The sequence below is a fragment of the Miscanthus floridulus genome, chromosome 4, assembly GCF_019320115.1.
Source record: "Miscanthus floridulus cultivar M001 chromosome 4, ASM1932011v1, whole genome shotgun sequence".
NCBI classification, from domain to species: domain Eukaryota; kingdom Viridiplantae; phylum Streptophyta; class Magnoliopsida; order Poales; family Poaceae; genus Miscanthus; species Miscanthus floridulus.
The window spans coordinates 74,921,313-74,926,419 of NC_089583.1; the positions used below are offsets into that span (position 1 = coordinate 74,921,313).

Genomic DNA, 5,107 nt, shown 5'->3' on the forward strand with positions numbered 1-5,107 from the left:
GCGGCTACGACTGGCTCCACGAGCTAGTCCTCGCCGAGGCCGTGGGGCGGCTGCTGTCATCAGCCGCGGGCTCCCACATCATGGCGCTCGCCTCCGCGTCACTGGTCCTCGGTGATGCCCCGGATGCTGCAGGCAGGACGAGCTCGCCACTGTGCGCCTCTTCCAGGAGAACACGCCCTCCGTCGTCTACATCACCAACCTCACCATCAGGTGGGCCTCCCCGTCCCCGTCCCCGTCCCAAGGCTCAGTCCTGCCATTGACGCGATAGCTTGCTCGCGCTTGCCCGACAGCAGCACGTGTCTCAATCGCGCGCGCTCTCGTCGCCGAACGCGGCACGCGACACAACGGCGTTGGCATACTCGGTGAGGAGCTCGCTAAGGTCGACGGCCGTGCCTCCGGTGCCGGCGCTGGCCCGGGCGGCGACGCAGTGCGACTTCCTGCTCCCGGACGCGGCGGAAGAACTCGACGCGGCGCGCGCTGAGGAGGTGGACGACGCACACGCGGCGCGCCTGGCGCCAGTACTCGCCGTAGGGCGCGAACTGCGACGTCGCGGCCGTAGAGGAGGCGCTCGGCCATGGCTCACTAAGGCCGGCTCATGAACGCCAGGTCATGCGCCGGCATCACCTCCTCGGCGGCGGCCCGTGGAGGACACCACGATGGTGGGCACGCGGCCTAGGCGGAGCAGCAGCACCGGGCCAGTGCGTGCGCGCCAAGGACGCCAGCGAGCGATGCGGCAGCGTGCCCAGCAGGTGGAGGTGGCCCAGCAGCGGGATACCCCGCGGCGACAGCGGCAGCGGCAGCGGCAGCCTCAAGCCATCGTGGCGTGACGTGGGAGCAGCAGCACTAGCGGGCGTACTGTAGCATTTCGTTTGTATTTGGTAACAGTTGTCTAATCGTTGACTAATTAGGTTCAAAACGTTCGTCTCGCAAAGTACAATTAGTTTTTGATTTCGTCAACATTTAGTACTCCATGCATGTACCGCAAGTTTGATGTGATAGAGAATCTTCTTTTTGTATAGTATCAAAGTTTGAATTTTGGTAGAACTAAACATGGACTCAAGGCAATTTTTTTATCTTTAAAGGGACATGTCCTTTATGTCGTAGACTACAAAATTCGCACCGAGATTCATGCCCAGGAGAGACAATTATCTCCTGCTGAGCACGTGCCCTTAGGGGCAAAATTTAATTTAGCCCTTGTTCACGTAGTACATCGTCACCCCTGCCGCCTCGGACGCTGCGGTGAGACCTGCGGACACCTGTGACCTGTGTAATCAAGGTTATTACAACGTTTAAAGACTACTGCACGTACATGGAGATGAATTGAAACAAAGAATGTGCTCATGTTTCTAATACTTACGATCATCCATTCGCTTTGGTTTCAGCCAGCCTAAACCAGCCAGCCAACAATATTTTTCTCTCACAACAAACCAGCACCAGCTAGCCTAAACCAGCCCTAAAAACCAACCAGCGAACAGGCTGGATGTCACCGTTGGCCAAAGCACAGAGGCAAAAATTGCTCACAGACATTGTTACAGTGTGGCTTTTGTCACAGACCACCAAAAAATTTGTCATTGCCAAAAGACATCATAAATCCTTGTTAATATGCTATAATCAACTCATTATTTTATCTGATTTTAAAAGACGAACACCAAAATGACGAATATGCCCTTCCCCCTTTGCCTTATCCTTCTCTTCCCGCACGGAAAAAGGACGAGAGGCCGCGGCGGCGCGGCGCACCCTCTCCACCACCAGCTGTGCCCGCAGTTGTCGGCAGCAGCGTCCTTCTGCGGCGGTGGCGGCCCCTAGCGGCAGCTGCGCGACGGCAGCAGTGCCTGCTTCCTGCAGCGGCGCGCGAAGCAGCGGGGTGCCGGGTCGCGTGCCACTCAATCCTTGAAGCGAGTGGAGCAGCAGCGGCGCCCAATCGCCGCCGAGGAAGGCTCCGCAGCGAGCGGAGCAGCTGCATCGGCGCCCAGAGCGGACTACGCAGAGGCTGCGTTGCGTCGCCGCCTGCTCGCGGTATTTTTCTATGCGAGGAGCGAACGAACCGAGGAACATCCGTCCTTCCCTTCGGCTAGAGAATAAAAGGCGAAGGGCACATTCGTCAGTTCGCGTGGTTGTCTATTAAAATCAAATATAATAATGAGGTTAGTGTCCTACAGCATATTAGTGACATTTTAGGATGTCTAAGCCAATACAGTTTTTTTTTTTAGTGATTTGTAGCAAAGGACACATTTTAACGGTGTCCCCTGACAAATTTTGCCCAGCACAGAGGACAGCCGAATTCTGCAGCGACCGCTTCACCAGCGTGGCGTAGACGTCCAGTACGTCCGGCGACGGACAGGCTCCACGCAAGCTGGCATATGGCCGCCGCTGCAAAGTACCTGGAAGAATGGAAATTTAAAGCTTTAATCAGGTTAGGGTTAAGATTCTCTTTTCGGTTGAAACTTTGTGATACTATCACTTCCACTATAGCACCAAAGGTATATCATATTGGTATAGAGAAAAACAGTATATGTTTATGAACAGATAAAAAATAATAGTACTATATATGGCGAGTGGTGAGGCCGGCTATCTTAATGATAAATCTAAGACTGGTGCTAAGCTAAGTATTACTTATGTACGTGTGAATGCTTGTGTGCATGCACGCTACAGGAGTTGAGGAGTGCAACAATATCGTATGAACAAGCCACAATTGCATGTACAGGCTAGGACGGATCGGAGAGTTTTATTGTGTTGTTTTTCTAAGACTGTCATGTCATATAGAATAAAATGAAACTTAGACGAAACACCCACTTTCAATGTAAAATTTCATTCCATGGTTTTATAAATATTTTCTAAGATTTTGGTAATTGCGCCAAGAAAGTTTTATCCCTATGAAACTCACTGTTTACACCAAAATTTGGAGAGAAAAACGCGGGAACTCGAAGCTTTCAAAATTGTGTCGATCAAGGAAATCGATTGCATGACGATCGATATCAGCTGATTCAGATACGACTCCAGAATCAGATCTCTTTGGATGACGTCAGCAGATAGCAATGATGAGCTACGGTTGACGCCAGAAAACTACATATCGGACTCTAAAAAAGGAAAAGATTAGGGTCTAAGTTATCTTAAATTAGAAATGTTTTCTTCTATGCCAAAGATTATAACGAGTCGTGCTCGAGTAGGATTCATGTTTAGGCTCCGGGTATAAATATTAGACCTCGGCTATTGTAAAGGACACACAATCAATCAAATATAAGTTACTTACTTTTTTCGGCTCCGGCCACCCCTTAGGAGTAGGAGTAGAGTAGATCTCGGATGAGTTCTTCAGCGAGCAAGGGCTGCATCGGTCCGGCCAACCTTCGGCTCGTCTGTAAGCACCATCATGGCTTATACTTCTGTTCGTACGGCTGCATCGATCCGGTCGACCTCCACTGCTCGAACTAGATTAAGGTCAAGTTATCGGCTCTATCTAAGGGTGGCACTCCTTCGGATAGATTCATTAAGTTACCGATATTGCTTATTGCTTCTATTATTTATTTAATTACAGCAATATCACTTCGCCCGATTAGGATTGATCTAGATCGGCCTTATATCCCGTTTAACCTATCGTTTGTTAATCTAAACTGATCCAATTTATATCTTAAACGATGAGTTATGTTTTATCGGTTGTTTTATATCAATCTTAATCGTGTATAGTGTATGGTTAAGGCGTGTCTGGTCTTGAATAGATCTGTTGGCTAATGAAAACCATTCCATGGCCCATTATCACGGCCTATGTGATTCTGCCTCACACCCCCACTATTAGCACTATGGAGTGGAAATCGTTATTTGGTAGATCTATTCCTGATAGGGCATGACCTTAACTGTGCGCTATGCCTGAATCAGCTGTTTTAGCCGATATCGAGTGCTTTCACACATGTCGTTCGCGTCACGCGACCATTGAAGTAGAGATAGGTTGAAAGATGTGTTAGCCCCATAATCTTATTATTATATTACAGCCTGCATAATTCTGTCTCATGCCCCACTGATATCAGTAATAAGTTAGGGTCGTCAAGTCTATTATTGTTTCTACTGACCTGCATGATTCTGCATCATGCCCCACTGGTCATAGCGGTAGATGAGATCTAATATGTTCATTAGATTTACCTTTATTAAATGGTTAAATGATGATGAGCTGCTTATTCTATATAAAAAGAGATTCGGTTACTTGTAGTCATTGGCTTAGCATAAATTAATTATTATTGATATCATATTACCATTGACTAATATTTATCTAAATAACGATATTCATCCTGAATGATAACCGATTTTTCTTCCATAACCCCATGGACTTTAACTAATTTATTCTTATGAGTATGTTGGAATCAACTATTTAGTCTATCTCCTTCCATATCGGCTCTCAGAGCCGCACATTCAGGAACTGTCTGGTAACACCGGCATATTTCGCCTTAAATTACTGATTAGCTTTCTCTCCTTGTCAATTGCAGGGTCAAATTGACTGGCATATCTCAGGAGGAGTACGTAGGATCGACCATCCCTGCGTTGAAGCCAGGTGGATCTACAGCTCCATCAAGCAGACCCTTCCGTCTTGCTTGTGTGCCCTCGACACAGGACGAAATTTCATACCGACACTCACTTCTTCTCTCTTTTCATTAAAACACTATCATGTCATAAAAATGCATATGTGACAGCCTACTAAATGCAAATAAAACTCTCGTGAAACCCTAGTGAGACTGGCCATGCTAGCCTGTCTAGTGAACCATGGAAACTTCTTGGATAAAAGTAGGAAACCAATTTGTACTAAAACATATTCATTATGAAATACTCTCTCCGTCCTGTAATATAGTGCATTCTAGCACTTAAAAATTGTCCTCAAATATATTGCATTCTAGAGGACAAAAACCAATTTTATATTGAATACTTTCCATTTATCAATCAATCACCATTAATCACGTTGATGATAGTTTCTGATTAGGAAATAAAATGAGGGTACATGCGTATTTTATGTTCTCTCTTAATTTATCTTAAAGTTTCTAGAATGCACTATATTACAAGACAAAGTGAGTAGCTGGAAATCAAGTAGTACAAACTTACTACCATAATTATATACAAGCTAGGAAGT

At 46.7% G+C, this 5,107-nt stretch overlaps 1 long non-coding RNA gene across 1 annotated transcript; it reads left to right on the forward strand.

Moving 5' to 3' along the window:
- The first annotated feature begins 1,694 nt into the window (after nt 1-1,694).
- LOC136551744 (uncharacterized) lies at nt 1,695-4,812 on the forward strand. Its single transcript, XR_010782665.1, has 3 exons — nt 1,695-2,144; nt 2,270-2,413; nt 4,473-4,812. It is a non-coding gene; the product is annotated as an uncharacterized lncRNA (long non-coding RNA).
- The last annotated feature ends 295 nt before the right edge of the window (nt 4,813-5,107 follow it).